This window comes from Sus scrofa, chromosome 13 (genome assembly GCF_000003025.6).
Source record: "Sus scrofa isolate TJ Tabasco breed Duroc chromosome 13, Sscrofa11.1, whole genome shotgun sequence".
Taxonomy (NCBI): Eukaryota; Metazoa; Chordata; class Mammalia; order Artiodactyla; family Suidae; genus Sus; species Sus scrofa.
This window is the reverse complement of record NC_010455.5, coordinates 189,022,743-189,038,977: the sequence shown is the minus strand read 5'-3', so window position 1 is coordinate 189,038,977 and position 16,235 is coordinate 189,022,743. Positions and strand designations below refer to the sequence as shown.

Below are 16,235 nucleotides of genomic sequence, written 5' to 3'. Positions count from 1 at the left end.
TGTTTCAATCAGCACCATTAACCCACCCACCTGCCTGCCCTTTCTTTGCCAAAATCTTACTTTCGTGTCTCTTTAGACATTTTATTACCTTGTTCTTACACTTCTCCTCCAACTACTCTCTTTTCTTTTTTCACATGTGATATCAACTTAGAGGTAATTGTCCCAGGAGCATCTATTTCTGGTTGTTTGCTTCCTTCTTTCTGTTTTGAGCTCTTCTCCTGGGTAATCAAATTCCATGGCTTCAACTCTCCTTTCCATGGAAATGGCTTCTAAATCGATGTTTATGCTTTTGAATTTCCCCCTAAAGTTCAGTCTCAGTTTTCCAGTTTCTGGCTTGACATTTCTGTCTGAATATTCTTCTAGCACATTCTATTTAATCTATTCAAAGAAATTGCGCTTCTTGTCTTCCCTTTTCAATCTGTTTCTGTCATTGTTTCCCATTTTTGTTACAACTACTACTTTGCCATTTAGGCTCAACATTTCGAGTTTAGTTTTTGTTCTCGTTGTGCCTCTCTCTTGTCAAAACAAATGTTGATAGGCCTGTTTGCGTCTATACCCATAATGAGTGTCTGTCTCCTTCCATAATAAATACATTTATGGAGTTCCCACTGTGGCTCAGTGGTAATGAACCTGACTAGTATGCATGAATATGCCGGTTTGATCCCTGGCCCTGCTAAGTGGATTAAGGATCTGGTGTTGCCATTTGCTGTGGTGTAGGTTGCAGACTCAGCTCTGGTGTTGCTGTGGCTGCAGCATAGGCCAGCAGCTGCAGCTCCAATTAGACCCCTAGCCTGGAAACTTCCATATGCTATGGGTGCGGTATATGGTTAAAAAAAATGAAATAAATAAATAAATACCTACATTTAATCTCTCACTTCCAATGCCCATGACCTCTTTTATATTTCGGGACACTATTATCTTTGACTAGGAATACAGAAAAAGCATGTTAACTTTTCTCTCCTGTCTACTCTACCTGGTTAGCATTCAAAATCTTGCCAGTTTAATCTCTCCTGAATTTAGTTTTTATGATGTCACCATCTACTTCAAATTGTCAATAACTTTCTTTTGTTAAAAGAGTAGTTGTAAGCTGGGGGTGCTTTTGCCCACTGGGGGTCATTTGGCAATATCTGAAGACATACTTCATGCTCATAATAGGGCAGAAGGGTGCCTGGAATGCTCTTAAACATCCCACAATACAAAGATGGCTCACGACAGAAAAAAAAAATGGTCCAAAATGTCAATTGTACTGGGGTCGAACAACCCTACTTTAGAGAATAATTTACAAATAATTAATTTGACATTCTTATCTCATCTACACTTCATTTATAACCCCATGAGATTTTTATAATTGTTCTTTCTTTTCCACCTCTGGGTCTTTGCTTGTACATTTTCTTTCCTACTGATGTTTTCTTTTCTTACATTGTCCTCTCATTAAAAAAAAAAAACCTCAATACCCCCCCTTCTCTGTGTTCAGCTTTATCGCCATATCTTTCATGGGACCCCATAATAATCCCAGTTGAAAGTGATGACCCTTTTTCTGAATTCCGATAATAATTTTTTTCATATCTCTCTTATCAATTCTTGCCTTTTAATAATCATTTATATAAATGTCTTTTAAGACTTACTAATTAAAATTTTTTTTTTTTTTTTTGCTTTTAGGGCTACACCTGCGGCATATGGAAGTTCCCAGGCTAGGGGTCGAATCAGAGCTACAGCTGCCAGCCTATGCCATAGCTACAGCAACGTGGGATCCAAACCGTGTCTGTGACCTACACCAGAGCTCACAGTAATGTTGCATCCCCAACCCACTGAGCGAGGCCTGGGATTGAACCCATATCCTCATGGATACTAGCTGGATTCATTTCTGCTACACCACAATGGGAACTCCTGAAAGCTTGCTAATATTTCCATTTGTTTAAATAAAAACCTTTATTGAGACATAATTCACATGCCATAAAATTCACCCTTATAAATATACAGTTTAATGGTTTTTAGTATATTCACAGAATTTTGCAGCCTTCACCACTATTCAATTCCAGAACAATTTCATCACCCCCCAAAAGAAACCCATAACTGGAGTTCCCCTGTGGCACAGGGGTTAAGGATCTGACATTGTCACTGCAGTGGCCTGAGTCACTGCTGTGGTGATGGGTTTGATCCCTGGCTGAGGAACTCCCACATGCTGCAGGTGCAGCCAAAGAAAAAAGAAACCCATACCCATTAGTAGTGTCTTTCCATTTGTTCCTCCCCCAAGCCTCTGACAAGCACAGATATATTTTCCATGCCTATGTTCTACTATTCAGGACGTTTCATGTGAATGCAAACATACAATTGGTTACGACCTTCACTTAGCAAAATATTTTTAGAGTTAAAGACTGTCTTGAGAAAACCATGATATAAGATGTCTTAACCATAAGATTGGCTTTTCTCTGTGCAGATACTGAGCAGTTTTTTCAAGACTTTCCTGGCTCATTTTATTCATCAACCCAGTGCCAGTCATTTTTGATCGTTCAGAAATATGTTGATATTTCTTGTTTGTTGGCAAGCCATTTCTCTACCACATTATCTTCTCTATAATGACTTTATTCCTTTTTATACTTTTTTTTAATCAGCAGGGTTTGTGAAGTATTAGAAAAATATGTTTACAAAGCCCAACATCTTGACAATTTTAAAGGCAAGAAAATTGTGTTTTGTTCAACTTTTCAAGTTCCACTTTGGCGTTTGTGGAATAATTGATGCCATTAGTCAGGCTGTATTTTCTATGATTTACATTAAACTGATTTAGGTTAAAATTGGGATCTGACAAAAATGAAAGTATACGGTGTTGATGGATAGAATTAGGGTTATCCAAGTGGCGAAAAATACTTAAAGCAAGACTTAAAGTATCTGTAAAGAATTTATATAGAGAGACTCTTGCTAATACAACTAAATTGGACTTGAGGTCAGTACGAAATAATGAGTAGTCTGAGTTCTAACATTTTAAAAGAAATGCAAATTTTAAACCTTTAACTGTGTGCTCATCTGCTTCTTGAGATCATTTGGATTTAGGAGGAAATGAACATTTCAGGCAAAGGGAAATTTAGGTAAAATATTCCGAATAAGGGGCTTGCATGTTCTGTTGAAAGAATAGCAATGAAGCCAACTGAGTTAAGGTGGAATGAAACAGTAGGAAGAGCCATGGTTAGAGAAGTAATGTGGGCCAGATCACATAGGTCCCCATATACCATAGTAAAGACTTTCAGCTTTTATTCTGAGTGACCTGGGGACCCACTGAAAGATTGGTGGGTTGAGGAATTCTATCATATTTTAATAGAATCTCTATTTCTGCACTTTGGGGAGTACCCGGAAGCTGGACAAACACATAAAACAGGGAAGACAGGAGGTGATTGCAATAATACAGTTAAAAATAATCGTGTCTTGGGTTGGGTTGATAAATAGCCAAATTCTGGATGTGTTCTGAAGATAGAGTAAATAGAATTTGCTGGCAAATTTTGTGTGGAGTTTAAAAGAAGGAAAGACATTAAGGAAGATGCCTGAAGTTCTTGGATGATAACTGAAAGGATGGAGTTGCCACTGTATTTGATGGGGGACTGGAGAGGGACAGGTGTAGAGCTTGAGGGAGGGAGGAAGATGGGTGGTTATCAGGAGTTGGGTTTTGGTTCTTTTGTTTGAACTGTTTTCCAAGTGGATTTGTTGGTCAGGCACTTGAAATTTAGAAGGGAGATGCCGATGGGGGATTTAAATTTAGGAGTCATTAGTGCATGGCTAGTACTTCCAGCCATGACACTGGATGAGACAGACTAAAGGAAACATGCAGATGAAAGAGAAACAATCAGAGGCTGAGCTCTAGAACACTCCAGAATCTAGGTGTCAGGAGGTAAGGAAGAACTGACCAGGGAGGCAGGAAAAAAAGGAGAAAAGGCAAGAGAGTGTGGAATCTAGCTCCTCATTAAATTTTAAGCTGTGTGAGGATGGGAATCCTATGTGCTTGTTCAGTGGTGTATCCTTTTCTAATATCTCATTCACAGGAAGCAATAATAAGCAATGACTGAATGAATAAAAGAAGGTGGGACATGGAATTTCTGCTGTGGCACGACAGAATTGGATGTGTCTCTGGAACTCTGGGATGCAGTTTCGATCCTCAGCCCGGGAACTCCACATGCTGCTGGGGGGGTGGGGGGGTGGGGTAAAGGTGCGACATTATATCAATAGCTTGTAGATGAAGCAGAGAGTAGGGAGGAAGTCTTCCTTTTCGGATCCATGTATCTCTTCCAAATGTCCTCCTGTTATTCTCACACTGGTGGCTCCAGCCTTGAAAGACAGCAGTTTGTAATTATTTTATCTTTATCCACTTACATCACGCAGGACACGGTATTGTGGGGACCAGCTTTCTCGCTTCTTCTAAGTCTTATGGGAGATAACTAGCTTACATGTGCATTCTCAAAGAGGGAAAAGGGGCTTTGGTTTTTCCTCCTAAGTTTGCACATTTTCTTTTCTCTTGGTCCAACACGTCATTCTAGGTGATGCTTTTGTGTTTTGTCTCTCAAGGAGATATCCACAACAGCATCACTCTTCTGAGTCCTCAGTTTGGCATAACTTGCGTCATCAAGTGCTCCAACCAAACCAATGAGTCATTTTAGTCCTGTTACTCTGGTGCTATTCTAATACGGGTATAACAAAGTGATTTCCTTGGTGGTGCCTAGAAACAGTGGATGTTGACCTGGTTACAAATGCTCTCTGCCTGAAGTAATACTACACAGTATGGAAAAAGTCTATTTGAACCTACTATATTTTAGAGTAAAATGATATTAATGAAAACTCAACTCAGAATTTTATTTTCAGAGCTTTTGCCCCAGGAACAAATAAATTCAATACATGAGGCTTATATTTCAATACAAAGCCATATAAAGTATGAGAGAATACATTTTTTTTTTGAGCTTTAGTTTTCAAAAGTTCACATACCACGGTGATATTCTTAAGGCTGTTGGAGAGATGGTGATGACAAATATGTCAGGATGCCCTAGAAGTTAGCAGCATATTCAGGCCAGCAACTGCCTGGGGCATATCCAGATTTTGAGGGAAAAGAAAAAAGAAAATAAAGGAAAAAGTTGTTATCTTCAGAAGAACTAAACCACTCTCCTTCTTCAATTGCTTGCATTGTTCTGCTGCCAATCATCCTTGTGCTTATGGCTTGAAACATCCTTCCATTTGCTGCTTTAAAAGCTGGTAAAGTGAGAAAGTAACTTAGATCTGGATTTCTCAGTCTATGCTAATTCATTCATTTGGGGCATCACAGTGGTAAATGTAACAATTTCACATTTGTCACATTTCTCAGTTAATTGCTTTACTTCATAAAGGCAACTTTTTTTTTTTTTTTTTTGGTCTTTTTGCCATTTCTTTGGCCGATCCCCTGGTACATGGAGGTGCCCAGGCTAGGGGTCGAATCAGAGCCTACACCACAGCCACAGCAACACAGGATCCAAGCCACGTTTGCAACCTACACCACAGCTCACCACAACGCTGGATCCTTAACCCCCAGAGCAAGGCCAGGGATTGAACCCACAACCTCATGGTTCCTAGTCAGATTCATTAACCACTGAGCCACGATGGGAACTCCAAGGCAACTTTCATTCAAAGAATTTACAGTGAGGGTGAAGTTGCAAAATGTTATCTTACTAGTCTTGGTTTGCAAATTTCTGATGACCAACTCTACATAAAATATGTCATATCAAGAGAAATAAATAGCTCTTTTCTGTGAGATCTTATGCTTCCCCCCAAACACTGAAGGGTTTCCTTTCTGTAATTGAGAAAATGCATTGGGGTTACAGTTTAAAAGTAACACTCAGAAATTTGTTCCCAATCCTTGATGAAATCTAAGAAATGAATAGATCATTTGCATTAGGTCAAAATGATTTTCAGGCCTTATCAAAGCTTCTCAAACTTAATCAAAGAATTTTCTGTCAAACAAGATGCAGGCTGAATAGAAGTTTCCACATAAACAAAATCTTTTTGTGTTAAAATTAATTTACAGCTCATATTTTAATTCTTCCCTCTCTTCTTTTTTTTAAATTACTTGATGAATTTTATTACATTTACAGTTGTACAACAATCATCACAACTGAATTTTATAGCATTTCCATCCCAAACCTCCATTTTCTCCTCTTTTCTACTGTGTTACAAAGGATTATCAAGCTTTTGGCTCACTCTTAAATTCATCCACGTTAAACACTGTGTTAAAATTCTTCTTTGGATGCTAATTACAGTGACTTAAAAAAAAGCCATTTTTGTTTGGTTTTCTTCAGTGTCATAAAACCCATGAAAAGCATCATAAGTTTGGGTTGTTGGTTGTGTGAACAAAATGCAGTAGACTGAGTGAGTTAAATGACCGAAACTTATTATCTTACAGTGTGAAAACTGGAAGTCAAGGATAAAAATGTGGTCAATTCTGTTCTGGCAAGAAAGCTCTTTCCCTGACTTGAAGATTTGTGCTTACCTAGCTTCCTCAGTGCCTTTCCTTGGAGCTCTCTCCCCGCCCCCACCCCACCTCTTTTTATAATGCCACCAATCCTATTGGATCAGGACTCCCCTCTTCTGATCTCTCCTAACCTTAATCACCTCCTAAAACCTCACCTCCAAATTCAGTCACATTGGGGGTTAGGATTTCAACATAAGAATTTTTTTTGGGGGGGGGTTTACAATTCAGTCCCTAGCCAGATATGGCACCAGACATTAACTATATCAATATTTCCAGGAGTTCCTGTAGTGGCTCAGTAGATTAAGAAGCTGATACATTGTCTGTGAGGATGTAGGTTCAATCCCTGGCCTTACTCAGTGCTTTAAGGATCTTACATTGCTGCAAGCTGAGGCATAGGTCGCAGATGCGGCTGGGATCCAGTGTTGCTGGGGCTGTGGGGTAGACCTCAGCTGTAGCTCTGATTCAACCCCTGGCCCAGGAAATTCCATAGGCCCCAGGTGCCGTCCTAAAAAAAAAAAAAAATTCCAGGGGTTAAGTATCTTGCATGATATTTCAATTTCTACAGTCAACCTCTACAGAGCTAGTACTCTGTAACTGACACTGTGCTAGATTTGGGGTGTTATAAAGATGAGTAAAAGTGTCTTCTGCCTGTAAACTTAAAAGTGTCTAATATTAGGGTGAGATTGAGGTGTATGTGCAAAAATGTCTAATACTGTGTGAGGAGCAAATAGAAATGTGTTTATGTTAATTCAGCAAAAATGTCTTTCTACACTGTATTTCCCATTAGGATATCTTGATCCATTACATATATATTATTCATTGTATGTATTATATATATATATACACACACACACATATATATATATATATACACATATATATTTTTGCATAGGAGCAGCTCATTATTTTCTGCTCTGATCTCTGATATAGCAAGTATTGGTCATGGAGCCACGAGAAACTACAATATGTTTTAGGTAGAACATTTAATTTCTGAGCTGCCTTAGGATCTTGTGCCAGAATTTTTCTTGTTTAAGCGACTGTGACAAGGTTTCTCCTTGTGGCATCATTTCTCTTCAGTTTTGTACTCTCCCTGTCGTCACTATGACTTGGAATTTGATGATTTTCACCTCCTCGTAAAGTCTATTTATTGCTCCTATCAACTGACAAGACTGTTTTTAACTGGAGTTGAATCACTTGCTACGGCTGAAGAATACTTTCTTGCAGACTTTAAAGTTAAGCAAGCGTTATTAGGGTTTTACAATTGCGTCAATTTCTGTTTCAATGTAAAATGAAATCGGGATACATCAGTGTGTTATGTGATTCATGCTTGATCACTCCTCCGTTAGTCACTGAGAGTTCTGAAATCATTCGTATCAAGGGGTGGGGGGTCAAAGGAAGACCACAGTTGAGACACTTTTGAAACCCTCTTTAATATCGATGACCCTATCAGAACTTTTCAAGGCTCTTCTATGGTTAAGTGGCCAAATTAAGTCATAAAAGGGTCAGGAGGCACCCTGCATTTATAAGCCTTGAGGCTGGCTTTGTCCTACCAGCTTCCTCAGGGCTATTGTAACAGTTGGGTTTTTAAACTGTTTCTATGTGTGTTTTGCCCTTTTATTTATTTTAGCTGCTGGACACACCTTTTCCTTTTTAAACTGGTATGTCGATGGCTTTTCCTTGTAATAACAGTTGACATAATCCTGTTGAGCTGAAAGAAAACACTACTAAGGAAAACACTGGCTATTTCCAACTTTCTCAGACCTCTGTAAGGAGGACTGCAGGTGTCAAACCAGGGTCAGGTGGAGACAGAGCAACCAATGGGTGTAACAAAGAATTTCACATTCTCAGGTATAATTCTTTTTGCTTGGGCTTTACATCTTTGCCCCATCATAGGATGCTGAATTAGAGCAATAATGAGATATCATATTTTTCACCTGTTGGATCCGCAAATATTTTAAACATGCAATAATGACCATTGCTGACTAGTCCTCTGGATGTGAACATTCCCTTACGTTGGTGGTAGGACTGTGAATTTCTCAACTGTTTCGTCTAGTAAACCTGGCAATTATTTGAATTAAAACTAATGTATGCTATACTGCAATTCCAGTTCTTGAATTCTACCTCATGTTATGAAAATCGCATCTGATGAGGGATATTTTCGAACATAATGCTATTTGTAGCATGGTTTGCAGTGTCAAAAAACCATAAGCAATCTGAATGTCCATGAGTAGGCAATTGAATAAATCATGGCACATGTGCATGCATGTGAGCATGTGTGAGCACACACAATCACACTGGAAAATATTATTTGGGGATATATTGTTATTTCACAATATACAGTGAGATTAAATAAAGCAAAGTGAATAATATCAGCTGTAAAAAAAAATCAAACCTAAAAACAGGTTATGTGGTCCTTTTTTTTTTTTTTCCCCAGCTAGAACAAGGCAGGGTTCAGAACAAAAGAAAATGATGGTTCCTGCTATACCAGAGATTCTTAAGAAAAAGCTAAGGAATTTTGCAGAGCTAAAGATCAGGGGCTTGAAAAAGAAGTTTGCCCTAAAGATGTTTTGAAAGGCAAGGAAGAAACTTATTTATTAAGGTAAGGATGATTACAAGGAACATAGGCAGATGTACAGAATTAACACAACAATGGCTAGGATGGCAAGAATATACAGCAACTTTTTTCCTCTTTTTTTAAGGGCCACACCTATGGCATATGGAAGTTCCCAGACTAGGGGTTGAATCAGAGCTGCAGCGGCTGGCAATGACACAGCCATAGCAATAACAGATCCAAACTGTATCTATGACCTACACCACAGCTTGCAGCAACGCTGGATCCTTAACCCACTAAGCATGAGGGATTGAATACTCCCTCATGGATACTAGTCAGGTTCTTAGCCCACTGAGCCTCAATGGGAACTCCCTAAAGCTGGCATGTTCTATGTATCTGTGGAACCCATATTGGCATTGTCATCAGGATCAGTATCCATGGTGTGACCCCCAAATTCTGAAAAGTGTTGCAGCTTTTTCACCTTGTCCTGTCTTCAGTGGTACCTTGGTGAAGATCAATAAAGCTTCAATTAACATGCTGAGGATTGTGGAACCACATATTGCACGAAAATTGCCCTAACACATTGATTGCTGACTCCCTCATTAAAGCTGGAATCATCTGCATGGAGGATCTAATTCACGAAGTCGATACTGTTGAACAGTGCTTCCGAGAAACTGACAACTTCTGCTGGCCCTTCAAATTATCTTCTCCTGGCCCTTCAAATTATCTTCTCCTGAGTTAGAATGAAGAAAAAGATCATCCATATTGTTGAAGGTAGGCATGCTGGTAACAGAAAAGACCAAGACAGCGGGCTTATTAGAAGGATGAACTAAGTTGCCTACCTTGATTAGTTTTGTAATCTGGTCAGTTAATGAATAGTGACTGCTTTCAAATTGAAAAGCAGAACAACTCCCTCGCCCCCCCAAAAAAAACACCCCAGGTTATGTGATTGATAAAAGGGAAAATGAGCCAGATAAATACCCAATTCTTCATATCTGTTACCTAAGAGAGATAAGAGGGACTGATTACTTCCTTGTCATTCATTCATTTATTCATTGTATTAGAAAAGGGAAGATGCAAACAGAAGATAAAAGGTAGAACACCATCCTGGTGATGAATGTGGGGTGGGAAGAGGGCTGGACACCAATATGGCGGTCTACCTCATGTATCCTCCCTAAATGGGAGCAGGAGGCTTCCTCTTACTTTTTAAGCATGGAAATTTGAAGAAAGATGTTGACCGAGGAGGAAAAGAATGTCAGGACCACCCAAGTTGCTTGCAGTTAGTGACAACCCCTTTCTCCTGTACAGTTGTTTTTTTAAGTTGCTGAGGGCAACCCTCTTGGCAGTCATTTGCAACCATGCAGTAATACCCTGCCTCAGGAGAAGTTCTGCCCTTACCAGGGACAGGCTCAAGCTCCAAGGGCAAGGAGGATGAGGGCAGCATAAGGTTATTGATGGATGAAGGTACATCCATTCCAGGTCTGAGTAGAAACTTCCAGATGAGTCAAGATATTTTCCAGATATCCATGCTTCCCTTCTCACTCTACCCACAGACCTAGGCACCTGTTTGTGTGTGGGTTTGACTGTCCAAGGATTTGCTAGAAGAATATAGTAGGATAATATTTGAAATTATTTATCTGTACTTTTTCTTCTCCCTGTATATATATTATTTCCTCTCACCATTCCTCTTCATTCATGTAGACCCTATGGAAGTGTGAGGCACGATAATGTTTCTGGCTATTAATTGCCAGTAGCTGAAGGAGAAGTCAGGCAAGATTGCCAGAAAAGGCAAAATGAAGGAGAATGTATCGGCATCGACCAAGTAAGTGTCTGGGTCAGAGATATGATGGGATGGGAATTTTCCAAGCTGGAAAGATATTCCCATGGGAATGGGAAAGTGTAGGGAAGAGGATAAGGGAGGAATTTTGGGAGCAAAAAGTTAGGGTCAGTGCCTGATTTCCAGCTACACTAATAGGGAGTAGTAAGACTCTATGAGGAAATGGATGCTAGGTATTGAGACCAATGAAACAAAGAGGATCCATTCCTTCAATGGCAGACATTTTGGAATTATAAAAAATATAGCAATGAATTATCCTTGTGTCCCTGTAAAGAGGGTTTTTTTTTAAAAATTTTTATTTTAGAGGTTGGTTTTCTGGGTCCTAACGCTTCAAACTTTGCTAGATATTGCAAAAAGCTTTCAACATGATAATGATTTGCTCTCTCAACTTCTTAAATCTTTTTCTTCTCAAATTGAAACTACCCTCCGAATTGTAAAACTTCAGAGCTCATTAATCATCGATAACTAACATTAAGCATTTGAAAGTTCCTGTTTCCCCTACTTCCTTACCACTACTTGTCATCAACAAACTTTTGAATTTTTTCCAGTGTGACGACATGAAGGGGTATCTTGTTTTAATTTGCATGTTTCTATTACCAGCAAGTTACAACATTTTTAAAATATCTTTATTGGTCATATAGAGCTTCTTGTCTGTGAAATGAAGGCTTATATTCATTTCTTTACTGGGCTTTTTGTCTTTTTCTTACTTATAGGCTATTTTTATGTATTCTTGATTATAATTATTTCTCAAGTGACTTGTAAATATTTTCTCTGTTTCTAGCTTAGCTTTTGCCTTTGTTTATGATGTTTAAAGAATGAAATTCAAAATGTTTATGTTATCAAATTTATTCATCTTTTAGTTTGTACTTAATGATTTGGTCTTTTTTTTTTTTTCCTTAATGGACTTATTTTTTAAGAGCAATTTTAGCTTCATAGCAATAGTGAGCAAAGTTGCATAAATTTCTCGTATAGTCTCTGCCCGCACACATGCATAGCCTCCTCCATTATCAATATCCCCATCAGGAGTTCCCTGATGGCTCAGCAGGTTAAGGATCCATCATTGTCTCTGCTGTGGCACAGTTTTGATTCCTGATCCAGGAGCTTCTGTATGCTGTGGGCATGGACAAAAAAAAAAAAAAAATTCCTGATCAGGGTGGTACATGTGTTCTACTTGATGAACATTTTTGTATTTTAAGAACTCTTTCCTCACTTCAATGTTATGAGATGGTCTCCTACATTTTCTTCTAAAACTTTTGAGGAATGCTTTCAGCCTTCAAGTCTTTAATGCATGTGGACTTCTTATCTGCATCTAGAAAGAGGAGGAATTTAATTTTCTGATACATTTTAAAACTTGTTCCTTAGTCACATGAGGTCAACCCATCCTATGGCAGATTCACCTGCAGCCCTACTGAAAGATCAAGGATAGTAAAGCACTTCACAGCAGGCATCAGGACTGAACATTGTGGGTAAACCACTGGGCTCATGGATAAGCCTCCCAAACCAAGGATCAAACTAGTGCTGTTACTTAGACAAGTGAGTGGGATGACTTCTGTGGAATCACGCATGTCATGGATTTAACTAATGGGGAACCAGGGCCATTCAATTGATTGAAGAAGGATACAACTGGCCTGGCCTCACACTGGATATGAGGATCTGGGTCAAAATAACCAACCAACCAACCAACCAACCAACATAGCAAAAATGGCAAAACTAAAACAGCCAAAATGTTTAACACTTCCTAGCTAAATGTCAACAACCCAGAGGAAAGTATGTTTTGGATAATGTTTCCCATCTGGAATATCACTAATTTATATAACACATACCTTAGTCTTATTTAAGTTCTTAAAAAATTCAACGCAGTAGAAAGCAAAAAAAAAGTATTTTAATTGTTTAATTGGAAGAAATAAAATTAGTACTTATCTCCTGCTGCAAAGGAATAAAATAAAATCAAATAATTATAGAGATAACATTTTTTTCTAAAGTAAAAGAACTATAAGGAATTTTATGATCATTTTAGTATTTATACAGCTTTTTAAAGAAAAAACTTAAAATTATAAAAAGGAATTATACTGGAGCACATAGAACTATATTCAATATCTTGTAATACCTATAATGGAAAAGAATATGAAAAACATATATATACATACACATATATATGATATATATATATATCTGATATATATGTATATATATCTGATTTACTTTGTTGTAAACCTGAAAGTAATGCAACAATATATATGACCCATACTTCAATAAAAAAATATTTATACTGGTATTATAACTTCTGAAGTAAAATCTCAGAGTACATCTAAAACATATAGGAAAGGGAATAAAGATGGCAGAGTAGAAGGACTTAAGCTCACCTTCTCTCATGAAAACACCAAAATTACAACTAACTGCTGAATAACCATCAACAAAATAGACTGGAAACTACCAAAAAACACATCCTACACCCAAAGACAAAGAAGAAGCCATATCGAGATGGTCGTGGGGGGGGGCACTTTCAGGATATAAGCAATCCCAGACCCATGGGGGGGGCAACCTACAGATAACTATATTGCAGAGGCTCTCCAGCATGAATGAGAATTCTGAGCCCCTGCCAGGTTCCCATGCCTGGGGGTCTGGCATTAGGAAGAGGAGCCCCTAAAACATTTGGCTTTGAAGGCCAGCAGGGTTTGTGTTACAGAAGCTCCATAAAACTGGGGGAAACAGAGACTCTGGTCTTGGAGGGTATACACAGGTTTCATGTGCACTGGGTCCCAGGGCAAAGCAGAGACTCCATATGAATCTGAGTCAGATCTACCTGCAAGTATCAGAGGATTTCCTGGGAAAGCAGGGGGGCAGCTGTGACTTGCTGTGGGGGAAGGACATTGGAGGCAGAGGTTTCAGGAATGATCATTGGCATGAATCATTTGGAAAAATCTGTCCCCACCCACCAGAGCTAAGAAGCTCTAGGCCAAAAAACACACTAGGTGGGAACACAGTCCTACCCATCAGCAAAGAGGCTGTCTAAAGTCCTAAGCACACAGTTCCTCTAATCACACCCAGAGACAAAGCCCCACCTATCAGAGGGACAAGAATCAGCTCCACCTATCAGTGGGCAGGCACCAGTCCCCCCTACCAGGAAGACTGCAACAAGCCCCTGTACCAACTTCATTCACAAGGGGGCAGAGATCAGAAGCAAGAGAGCCTACAAGCCCATTGTCTGCAAAAAGGAGACTATACAAAATTAAAAGACAGAGAAATATGACCCAGATGAAAACTCAAAACGCCTCAGAAAAATAGCTAAGTAATCTGGAGATTACCAATCTCCATGAAAAAGACTTTATTTTTTAATTTTTTATTTTTTTTTGGTCTTTTTGCCTTTTCTAGGGCTGCTCCCACAGCATATGCAGGTTCCAGGCTAGGGGTCTAATCGGAGCTGTAGCTGCCGGCCTATGCCACAGACACAGCAACACGAGATCTGAGCCACATCTGCAATCTACACCACAGCTCACAGCCATGCCGGATCCTTAACCCCCTGAGCAAGGCCAGGGATTGAACCCATAATCTCATGTTTCCTAGTTGGATTCGTTAACCACTGAGCCATGACGGGAACTCCTATGAAAAAGACTTTAAGGTAATGATAGTAAAGATGATCCAAGATCTTGCAGAAAAAAACAGAGGCAAAGATTGACAAATTACAAGAAACATTAAAAAAAGAAATTGAAGATTTAAAGATCAAACAAGCAGAGATGTAAAATACAATAACTGAAAAATTCACAAGGAACCAATAGCAGAATGATGAGGCAGAAGAAGAAATAAGCAAGGTGAAGACAGACTAGTTGAAATCGCTGATGTGGAACAGAATAAAGGAAAAAAAAATGAAAAGAAATGAATACAGTCTATGAGAACTCTGGGAGAATTTTAAATGAACCCACATCCACAATATGGGGGTTCCAGGAGAAGAGAGAGGAAGGGCCAGACTTTTCCAAAATGGCCACCTCTAGAGGAGTTTATGCTGATGGTTATTCCTGAGACCATTGCCTTCAATGTCCTTCCCCCTCAATGAGGCATAGTCGCCTGTTCTCTCAGGAGATCCTCTAAGAACTGCAGCCAGTCTGACCCAGATTCCCATGGAGTCTCTGCTTTGTCCTGGGACTTGGTACACATAGAAGACTGTGTGTACCTTTCAGGAGTGGAGTCTTCATTTCCCCCTGTCCTGTGGAGCTCCTGTGCACAAGCTTCACTGGCCCTCAGCACCAAATGCTCTATGGGCTTCTCCTCCCAATGCCAGATTCCCAGGTGTGGGAACCTGATATTGGGCTCAGAACTCTGACTTTCACACCCATGGGTGAGTTATTTTCCAGTCTGTGGGCCACTCACCTGGCAGGTATGGGGTTGTTTATATTGCATAATCACCCATCCTACCATCTTGATGCAACCTCCTCTTTGTCTTTTGGAGTAGGATATCTTTTTTTTAATAGTTTCCAGTCTATTTTGTTGAAGGCTATTCAGCAGTTGGTTGTAATTTTGTTGTTTTCATGAGAGAAGTTGAGCTTCTGTCCTTCTTCTCTGCCATCTTAATCCCATTTCCAAAAGCATTTCTAAGAGGGAAGGTTACATCAATACAGGCCTACCTCAGGAAATAAGAAAAATTTCAAACAACCTAACTTTACACCTGAGGCAACTAGAGAAAGAAGAACAAACAAAACCCCAGGTTAGCAGAAGGAAAGAAATAATAAAGATCAGAGCAGAAGAAAATGAAATAGAAACGAAGAAAACAATAGAAAATATCAATGAAACTAAAAGCTGGTTCTTTGAAAAAAAATGAACAAAATTGATAAACCCTTAGCCAGACTCATCAATAAAAAAAGAAAGTACTCAAATAAAATCAGAAATGAAAAAGGAGAAATTACATAGGACATCACAGAAATACAAAGGATCATAGAGACTACTACAAGCAACTATATACCAATAAAATGGACAACTTATGAGAAATGAACAAATTCTTAAAAAGGTACAATCTTCCAAGACTAAATAAGGCAGAAATCAAAGAGATGAACGAATCACAAATACTAAACTTGAAACTGTGGTTGAAAACTCCCAACAAACAAAAGTCTGGGACCAGATGGGTTCACAGGTGAATTCTATTAAAAATGTAAAGAGTTAACACCTATCCTTCTGAAACTATTCCAAAAAAATGGCAGAGGAAGGAACACTCCCAAATTCACTCTATGAGGCTACCAACACCCTGATACAAAAACCAGACAAAAATTCCACACACGAAAAAAGAAAATTAAAGGCCAATATCACTGAAAAATATAGGTGCACAAATCCTTAACAAAGTACCAGCAAACCAAATCCAGCAATACATTAAAGAGATCATACAC

General features: G+C 38.9%; 1 long non-coding RNA gene and 1 pseudogene across 2 annotated transcripts in view; both read left to right on the top strand.

Annotated features, from left to right (window-relative positions):
• LOC106505840 overlaps positions 1-16,235 on the top strand; it is a 62,960-nt gene that overhangs the window by 20,750 nt on the left and 25,975 nt on the right. The window contains exon 3 of one of the 2 annotated variants that reach the window (XR_002338014.1): positions 4,029-4,053. The exons of the other annotated variant lie outside the window; for it this stretch is intronic. This is a non-coding gene — a long non-coding RNA (uncharacterized LOC106505840). Of the gene's footprint in view, positions 1-4,028; positions 4,054-16,235 lie in introns of those variants that run through there. 2 annotated transcript variants of the gene reach the window in all.
• LOC110256468 lies at positions 8,916-9,923 on the top strand (annotated as a pseudogene).